Here is a 10,746-nt window from a genome sequence, read left to right as displayed (position 1 = left end):
GCAGAATTGACATCCCGTGTGAATTTCCGAAAGGCGGAAATATGAAATATGGCCACCCCACCATTCACATTGCAGGTAGTTTGGTTCTGGAAGCTTCTCATAGTTTCCCACCATTTTCTCCTGAGAGCGCACACCTGCCAGTCTAGAAACGACTGGAAGTTTCCCACAGGCTATTTATACCATAGAAAGCTCTCTCAGGCCTTAGTTTATTCAAGTTCAGTTTATTCAAGTTCACAATCCAGATCAGTGTGGGTTTGTAGCTAATGTTTGTTGTGAACCACTGTTCTATTTAAATACAGTGGTACCTATGGTTGCAAACAGGATCCGTTCCAGAGGCCTGTTCGCAACATGAAAAGAACACAACCCGCAGTGGTGCATCTGTGCACGCACAGGTTGCGATTCGCCACTTCTGCGCATGTGCGTGACGTCATTTTGCACTTCTGCGCAGGTGCGAGTAGCGAAACCCGGAAGTAACCCTTTCCGGTACTTCTGGGTCGCTGCGGGACATATCCTGAAAGAACGTAACATGAAGCGGATGTAACATGAGGTATGACTGTACAGTGTAGTTTGCTGGCTTAATTTAACTTCCTAGTTTTAAAATGACTGAAGATTTTGACAGATTTTTCTGAGCACTTCGGGTCAAAAGAAAGTAACTTAAAACAACTGTTGTTGGGACATTTCATTCTGAATCTGTTTGACAGAGCCAAACAGAGGATGATGACAGGTGGGTGCCCCCCCCCCCGAGCATAAAATCCTGGCTATGCCCATGGTGGGCAGGGAGAAACCATGTGGTGAAACAAGGGGGACAATATTTTGTCCCCATTGCTCCACCACAGCATTTCTTACCCTCATTTCATGACATCTTCCTTTCTCTTCTTTTCTGCACCTCTGTCAAACCACCAGGGACGTGGGTGGCGCTGTGGGTTAAACCACAGAGCCTAGGACTTGCTGATCAGAAGGTCAGCGATTTGAATCCCCGTGACGGGGTGAGCTCCCGTTGCTTGGTCCCTGCTCCTGCCAACCTAGCAGTTCGGAAGCACATCAAAAGTGCAAGTAGATAAATAGGTACCGCTCCGGCAGGAAGGTAAACGGTGTTTCCGTGCGCTGCTCTGGTTCGCCAGAAGCGGCTTAGTCATGTTGGCCACATGACCCGGAAGCTGTATGCCGGCTCCCTCGGCCAATAAAGCGAGATGAGCGCCGCAACCCCAGAGTCGGTCACGACTGGACCTAATGGTCAGGGGTCCCTTTACATTTACTATCAAACCACTAACCCACAGAGTTGTGCTACTTGTGCAGCTGCCTCGTGATGGGCTGGCTCCTAGCTTAGCAAGAGAGCAGCTGCAGTCTCCAACCAATGAGTGATGGTGCAAAGGCCACTCAGCAGAATGGAAAGAGGAGAAGTGTTTTGTGGGGTGGGGGGAGGAAAGAGGGAAAGGAAGAGGGGGTGAGATGAGTATTCTGCCACCACAACATTTTCTCCATATAAGGGCACATTTGCAGTCAGTCCAAAACACTCAGGGAGGGTGCAAAGCAAGACTGGAGAGGGGTGGTCTGAGCCCCAACAAAAAGACTCAGAGGGCTGTACTTGGTTCCTGAGTCTGATATTCCCTACCCATGCTCTAACCCAGCACCCTTAACAAACTACCAATCCCAGGTTGCTTGGTGGGGAACATTGTCTGGTTGACCTCAGGAGGCAAAATGTCTTGGGCTGACCCAGACCTCTACAACAAATATTTTATCTTATTGGCACAATAACGTTTTCACGCAGGTGGAAAAATTAACCCACAGACTCAAAGCACTAAGGCAGGGGTCAGCAACCTTTTTCAGCTGTGGGCCACTCCACCATCCCTCAGACCATGTGGTTGGCCAGACTATATTTTGGACAAAATAATGAACAAATTCCTGTGCCCCACAAATAACCCAGAGATGCATTTTAAATAAAAGGACACATTCTACGCATGTAAAAACATGCTGATTCCTGGACCATCCGCGGATTTAGAAGGTGATTGGACCGCATCCGGCCCATGGGCCTTAGGTTGCCTACCCCTGCACTAAGGAGTCCGGACACTTTTCAGGGAACATCATATACCTTGATCCAGTGGCGTAGTGTGGGTTGTCAGCACCAGGGGCAAGGCAAGTAATTTGCACCCCCTAACCCGTGGGTTTTAGCACTCAAGTCTCTTCCACTAGATTAGCGCACCCCCCTCAGATGTTGCGCCCGGTGCGGCCGGCCCCCCTCGAGTCTCTTCCACTAGATTAGCGTGCCCCCCTCAGATGTTGCGGCCGGTGCGACCGGGCCCCCCTGCACCCCCCCATGCTATGCCACTGCCTTGATCACACATGCCATCCAAGAAGAAAATAACTTTGCTCCTCAAACCACTTGTGGCAGTTTCTGGCTAAGCACCTTGGGCTGATGCTTAGGAAGAACCCAAACCTTTAATGAGCTTTGTTGTTTTATGATTTTAAACCTAATTATATACTTTGATGAACTTTTCTTCCATGGCTGATGTTATAGCTATCTATATTTTGAAACAATTAAAAAAAAATCTGTTAAAGAAAAACATTTCAGCATATGGGACCATGCTTTAAATCGCACTAACATTTATACCACTAGAAGCATGTATGGGGGGGGGGCAGATGTGAGGGGGTGGGGGATTAGTGGCAGGCAGTAAAAAGGACACACCCACTATCAACCTCTCTCTGCCTTCCCACTCCATCTCTGCACCAACCTTTGATCAAGCTGTTGCCCAGAGATGGCATCCAGGGCTGTTTCTTTTCCCCCTTTGCATCTTCTTACTCGTGTCAATTTAAAGGTGTTAATATAATCACTACTGTAAGCAATATGACTTTTGACCTCCCAGCCCTCTTAAAGTAGGGGGAAAGGGATCCCAGCCAAGAGCCTCTTACTAGTACAAACACTCAAGCCCTTTTTACTAGTCAGGTAAAGGGCTAAATTATGTTGCTAATTAATTTTATATTTCCTCTGGCTACCCCCCAAAAAATCTGGAGCTGCTCAACATTCCCCGAATGAGACCTTTTTGCCAAGAATTCAGGTATGCTATTAAAGAACAAGGCCAGCAAAATAGCTGAGCTCATGCTTCCTGTGATGCACATACACACACAAACACACAACACAACACAACACAACACAACAAACACACACACAAGGATGAGAAAGAGGGCAGGAAGCAAATAAATAAATTGTCATATCAAATTCAAAACAGACACATATTTGAGATTAAGCAGGGGGAGCAAAAGTCTATGTCCATAGCAACCTAACAGAAGGGATTCAACAAAGGGAAAAATAATATATTTGCCAGTATAAGCATCGGCTGCGGGGGGAGAGACTGAGAGAAAGATAAAATGTTAGTGAAGACAGCTAAAGAAGTGAGTACCTCTCATTAGTCTCTCCAGAAGAAAAAGAAAGGGGGGAAAAACACGTTGTTTTAGAGAATAGAAACAAAGATATAATTGTGGTGGTTTTGTGTGTCTAAGCAAGCAATTGCTGCCATAGTTTTGTCCTTTGCAAATACCAAAGCAGCAGCTCACATGTGATTTTCATTTATTTCCCATGATTAAAAACAAGTGAAAAGGCCAGAGAGTCTCAAACAGATCTGTGAGTACGAAGCTGTCATGTTTTGGACTGAGTGGAAAACACGATGGAAGGAGCAGGGTGGGGGTGGCAGAATTAGACATATGCATAGTCCTCAGTTTGGGCCAGAGCTCCACTTATATTCAGTGGTGGTGGTGGGCTTGTTTGTTTTGGAATATATGAAGGCAGGATAAATGAAAGTGCCCCTGAGCCACTACAGGCTGCAGAGTCAATATTTCATTTCATTTCTGTCATGACTTTCCTCACCACTGCATTTTATCCTTAAGCAGGGCTGGCCCAAGACATTTTGGCACCTGAGGCATCCCACGGGGGCATCTGGTTGGCAACTGTGATTCCAGGATCCTGGACTAGATGGGCCATATTGGTCTGATCCAGCCAGACTCTTCTTATGTTCTTAAGCAGATTCTCTACCAATGAACTTTCACTATCACTGCTTTCCTCCCTAGGAGCTTGGTTGGGGGGGGGGGATGTAAACAGCTCTCCATCCATGGATTTTAACCTCAAACCCACCCTATGAGATGATTTAGGCTGAGATATAGGAACTGCCTAAGGTGCGTTTCATAGCTGATCAGGGATTTGAATCTCAATTTTCCCATCTTAGTCCCTCATGCTACATACCCTCTGACAGTCCCAGAACTACAGAAGCTGTCCCAGTTTCTGTTCTGATCCCGTAATGTCCCAGTTTTCCTTTTTCCTCCCCATCTCGAAGTACAATTAAAAGTTGTGTGTCTGTTTGTGTAGGTGCAAGAACGGAGACCTGTGTATCCTGAAAATAAAATACCAACCCCAAATGAAGGAAATGGTGATACTGGCATATGAAGTCCTCCCTATGATTTTGAAGGAAAAGGTCACCAATCCAGTGCAAATTCTTCAATTGCATTGCTTCAACAGCCAGCCATTTCTTAGGAAACGCAGTGTTGATTCCTTTATTGTAAATAGAGCCTTACGCTGTCTACTCATAAGTAAGTCCCACAGCATTCAATGGAGCTTACTCTCAGATAATTGGGTAAAGACTGGGCAGCCTTACACTGCAACCGAGATCATTTTTACTCAGATGTAAGCCCCGCTGAGTTCAATAGAATTTACTCTTTGATATGTTCCTGTGCATTCTGAGTTTCCATTATCCCGCCTTTTTCCCTGACAGGGACTCAAGCCAGCTTACAGCTAAAATTTAATTTCATTCTGTTTATCTGTGGAAGGTGTTGTACACGATCCCTTCCCTCACACATTTTTTCTTTACAACAATCCTGTGAGGTAGGTTCAGTGGAGAGGTGGTAATTGGCTCAAGGTGACCAAGGTAAGATGTGTATATGATGTCTATGGCCTTGGCTACATTTGTAAAGATAAAGGGCTTTATATGTGTTAAACCACTATGACACCAGATGGCGCTATTGAGTTCCATTTTTGCCAGCGGAACTTCCCTTTACGAAGTTCATAATGCGTTCATAAAGTGAATCGCTTCTTTGACGCGTCTAGATCCAGTCTCTCTGTTTGGCAAGATCAAACGTGGGAGAAGCTTCCTGGGGTAGAACAGGATGTTCCTTTTTTCATTGGAGAAATGTTGGAGGGTATGATGCTATACCTCTCTATATGAGGTATGATGCTAGCTTACCTCTCTATAATTACAGCTGACAGGCAGAGGGAAATCCCTGAAGCAGTTCAATTGTCTGTAAAGGACATTCCCATCCCTGACTGACTGTGCAAAAGTTTGAGCAGGTTGCTGAATGATACATAGCTTGGTTGGTCTATGGAGGGGGGGAAACCCACTTGGCCCTACTGTGAATATTACCTATTCCATCCCTCAGTTGCAAGGAAGATTGTTTTCCACTGCTCTAGCAGCAGACAGAGAAATTAATCTTGCATTTTTCTGACTGTTGGAGTGAAGTGTGCCCCTGATATTATTCTAGAAAAGAAATGTGCCTCTTGCATAAAAAAACAAACCTGGGGAATTCTGCAATGCACTCTTCATGCTGTGCCTGGAAGCATTTACAGTTTGCCAGCCGAAGACAAAAATTAACCCACAGATTAACATGTTAAATTTCACTTTATGGTCCCCCAAGAAATGGAACCAAATGTGCTAGTGCATAGCACATTTGCATTGATTTCCTGTCCCATGATCTGTTACATTGCAATGTACGTCTGGGGTTGGAGGCAAATACATTCCAGTGCCAAAACTGTACGGAATGTGCAAAGAGGTCAAGCCTGGGAATTTGTATGTTTCACAGCTATTTTGGAATTACGGGAAAGGAACTTGGCTCTTTGTGGCATGAAGTCAAGCACAGCGGTCACACAGGTGTAATAAACCAACAGGGCTCAGTGGCATTCAGCCTTGCAGTCACAATCCTACATTATTAGAAGTTTTTTTGGGGGGATGTCTAAATAATTGAAACGAACTGCTGAGAGATGAACTGGTATTGGGGAAGGAAAGGTGGGGAAAGAGGTGAAGTCAAAGAACATTCTTCCAATCCTTTTAATATTGAACTATGCAAAGGCTTAGGGACGCGGGTGGCGCTGTGGGTTAAACCACAGAGCCTAGGACTTGCTGATCAGAAGGTTGGCGGTTCGAATCCCTGTGACAGGCTGAGCTCCCATTGCTCGGTCCCTGCTCCTGCCAACCTAGCAGTTCGAAAGCACGTCAAAGTGCAAGTAGATAAATAGGTACCGCTCTGGTGGGAAGTAAACGGCGTTTCCGTGCGCTGCTCTGGCTCGCCAGAAGCGGCTTAGTCATGCTGGCCACATGACCCGGAAGCTGTATGCCGGCTCCCTCAGCCAGTAAAGCAAGATGAGCACCACAACCCCAGAGTCATCCACGACTGGACCTAATTGTTAGGGGTCCCTGTACCTTTACCTTTATGCAAAGGCTTAGATTCATAGAACTATAGAATTGAAAAGGATCCAAAGGGTAATCTAGTCCAAGCTCCTGCAATGCAGGAATCACAGCTAAGGTACTCCAACAGATGGCCATCTAAGCTCTGTTTCAAAATCTCCAATAAAGGATAGTCCACCACCTTCTGAGGGAGTCTGTGCCACTGTCAGAAAGTTCTTCCTAACGCTTGATAGGAATCTCCTATTCTTGTAGCTTGAAGCCACTGGTTTGGGTCCTACCCTCTGAGGCAGTAGAAAACACGCTGGCTCTACTGTCCATGTGACAGCCCACCAAATATTTTAAGATGGCTATTCTATCATCCCTCTTCTCCGTGTTTCCAGACCCTTGCCCACCCTCCTCCACACACATTCCAGTTTGCCAATATCCTTCTTAAATTGTAGAGCCTCATAATCCAGCTATGCAAGAGGATTGACCCATATGAGCAGATTGCAAAAAAGATTCAAGTTCCTCTCAGAATTGGTGAACAATTCTGAAATTGACGACAGTAGCAGTAAATATTGTATTACAAAGATGATGTTGACCACAAATTAGTAAACAAGTGTTATCAGTTAAAATAATAATTGCACCTTGGGAAAGAAGAAAGAAAACACGCCATCCAAAATGCAATGTGCAAAAATTCTCCAACTTATTGGTGAGCCACACCTAATTGATGTGCTTAAGCTGCACCTCTGGTTACGAACTTAATTTGTTACAGAGGTCCGTTCTTAATCCAAAACCGTTCTTAACCTGAGGTGCGCTTTCACTAATGGGGCCTCCTGCTGCTGCCGCACCGCCAGCATGCGATTTCCATTCTTATCCTGGGGCAAAGTTCTCAACCTAAGGTCCTACTTCCAGGTTGGTGGAGTTTGTAACCCGAAGTGTTTGTAACTCAAAGCGTTTGTAAACCGAGGTACCACTGCACTTGACAATGCCTGTCTCGAGCTGAAAAGCAGAAAGGAATTTCCCAATGCTATCCTTTATAAAGAACAAAAAATTAGGTCACCAATGAGAGGAAGAGCGCTGAGCGTCCAACGTGGCTTCCACTTGAGTGCAGGAAGCTCCTACAGTCAATTGGAAGCTGCACCTTGGTTTTCGAACAGTTTTGGGAGTCATACGGACTCCCAGAACGGATTAAGTTCGACAATCAAGGTACCACTGTAATCCCTTGCTATACAACAAAGGGTGTGTCTAGCAGTATCATGAATCAGAAGGAAGGGGGTATTGGTCAGTGGGCTTTATAAGACTTGGCAAGTTTTCTGTCACATCGTGAATCTTTGCACCTGGAAGATAGCACACCTCCCAGGACATATTGTTACTTTCGCACTTTGCTGCCTCTATCCCCCTCAACAGAGATTCACCTACCACCACCATATGTCTCTTCCTCCTCTGGAGTGTTTCAGGAATTGTTCTGTACTCTGCACCTTCTACAACTACTTTGGTCTGTTCTGAGGTCTGCAATTGCTGCTCTTGCTCCTCTGACCCAGTACTGGTGTCTGAATTGAGACACCAGTTCTAGGCCAGAGAATAGGAATTGATTTTACAGTTCCAGTGATGTAGCATGGCTCTTGACAGTTCTGCTTCTGTGTATCATGTCCCTCCAGAGGTTTGTTTCCTGCATTGGGTGATCTTCCTCCTCCTTAGGGGCACCCCACCTGTGCCAATGTTGCAAGACAGTCCACTGTGCTCCATCAAGAAATTCCTCATCTTCTCTGATAACTTGAAGTGTGGATGGGTGGACTTCGAGTTGTTTTCGTTCTCTTCCAGCAAGGCTACCAGCTTGCACTTGCTGCAGGTGTAGTTTCATGAATTCTCAGGCAGGAAGACAAACATGGCACAGAGGCATCAAAGGAACAATAACTTTCTAAATGCCCTGACTATGAGCTAGTTCACACATAATGCTACAGTCAAACTGCAGTCAATAGCCAAGGTTTGTTCCTGGGTTTATAGCTCATGGTTTGCCTGGAAGAGACAAACCACAAGCCCAGGTTTTGACAACACCATAGCTTAGCAAAGAGCAGAGCAGAAGCGGAAGGACCAGGGGAAAGGTGCAGCAGCTGTGATCTTGTCTCGAGGAACCCTCATGCTTGCTGGCACCAAGCCACGGTTTGGCTTAGCGTTACAGTATGATCACATCTTGCATGTATTTATCTTGTGCAATTTCAACCATACGTGGTTGAAGGCCAGCTGACTGAAGTTCCACAAGTTAAATCCAAGCAAGGCTGAGAGTTGAAAAGCACTTTTTGTGCTTTGTGTGTGTGCCAGGTCTACTTTTGTGCCAGGTCTGCTTGGGGTTGCCTTGTGCATAAAGAGCTTTAAGGCTCTCTGCTTTGCTGGGTGGGTGGCAAGTTCTGCTCAGCAAGCTGCTCTAGAATGCTTTCGTGAGATCTCATGGGGCCATACCAGCTCCTGTGAGACCTGCATTGGGCATCCCTAGGCTACCAGAGCTAGTGCACTGAGTGGGCCTTACTTGCTGCATGAAGCCCACTCAGCTCACCAGCTCAGGATGCTGAATGTTCCAGTTTGTTCACTGGGGGGAATGGCTGAGCTTCTCCATACAGCCATGTGCTAGGTAAAGGTAAAGGGACCCCTGACCATTAGGTCCAGTCATGGCCGACTCTGGGGTTGCGGCGCTCATCTCGCTTTATTGGCCGAGGGATGCGGCGTACAGCTGTGGCCAGCATGACTAAGCCGCTTCTGGTGAATGAGAGCAGCACACAGAAACGCCGTTTACCTTCCCATCGGAGCGATACCTATTTATCTACTTGCACTTTGACATGCTTTCGAACTGCTAGGTTGGCAGGAGCAGGGACCGAGCAACGGGAGCTCACCCCGTCGCGGGGATTTGAACCACTGACCTTCTGATCAGCAAGTCCTAGGCTCTGTGGTTTAACCCACAGCACCACCCGCGTCCTTATAGCCATGTGCTAAATACCCATTATTCAAGAACCTGAAGTCCCTATCGGCTGTATGTCTTCAGAGGCACAGAGTCCTTGCTGAATTAGGCTAGACATTTGCCCAAAGTCCCAACGGTAGCAGGGAGGGTTTCATAAACAGCACAGGGATGATTTCACACACAGAGATCTCTGGAGGAATGGAGTGCAAGCCTCCACAGATACATTCTTCAGCTCAGATGCCCCTTGCCTCTTCACCCCCATGTGTGGGAACCCTGACACCTCTACCCCAGTCAGGGAGATGGAGAAAGGCTTCTCATGTAGCACTGCTGAGCTTTTTGTCTGCTCCAGAACCCCATTTAGCAATACGCGATGCTGCAATGAGATAGGATGCCCCTTCCCCCATTTCCAGACCCAGTTTATGATGACATGTGCAAAGTGTAGGATAACCGGCCTAATATAACCAACATACTTAGAATCACAGAACTGCATTTCAGGGGGTTGGACTTGATGACCCTTGGGGTTCCTTCCAACTCTACAGTTCTATGCTTAGGTCTAATTAATGCATGAAGGAGTTAATTCTGTAGAGTAAGGTGTCCTGCCAGGGATAGCTAGGTCACTTCCCCTTACCTTGGGAGGAAATAGTCTTTGTCCCGCCACCCACACCCCCCACTCCCAGTCTGCCTTTGAATTCAGCATGTGAGGAGGTGTGAGCTGGTTGCTCCAGTTCAGCCGCATGGCTTTCCTCTGCCTCTTTGCTGGAAAGTGGTGGTGCCCCTTAGTTCTTTCTCCTGAGATCCCCAACCAAATTCTTCTGTTAAAGAAGAAAGATGTGTGTCATGTACCTTGCTCTCCTCCTTTATAACTACCCTGCGAATCTCCCTCAGTGGAAGGCAGTGCCCGGCTGCTAGGATTGAAGTGGGATACACAACTATATGTGGAATGGGGGCGTGTTTGTATCATTCTGTCCTTTGCCTCTAGCAGTAAAATGTCTTGGACCAGCCATGCCCTGGGTCCGCCTCTGTCTAGGACTCCCCCAGCTGAGAGCTGACATGGAGCTAGACAATCACACACATGAAAGAATGTGTGATTCGCCCTGTATGTGCAATTTCCCCATATCTTTTGGAACAGAGAGGGACCACGTGGGTGGAGAGAATAAAGTGTACATAATTACCCAGCATCATGACATATGTTGTTTGTGTACAACCTCCAGCCCCCCAGAGCCTAGTGTCTGAACTGGGTTTCTTTTTCCTAAACAGCTATATGTTTGAAACATGGAAGCTTTAATTGCTTCAAGACTCTACTGATTACAGTCTTTTTTCCCCTTTTTTTTAAAAAAAGAAAGGAATCAAATGTATTAAAAATTTAATGCCACT

The sequence above is a fragment of the Podarcis bocagei genome, assembly GCF_964188305.1.
Source record: "Podarcis bocagei genome assembly, chromosome: Z".
Classification (NCBI taxonomy): domain Eukaryota; kingdom Metazoa; phylum Chordata; class Lepidosauria; order Squamata; family Lacertidae; genus Podarcis; species Podarcis bocagei.
This window is presented reverse-complemented; position numbering follows the sequence as displayed.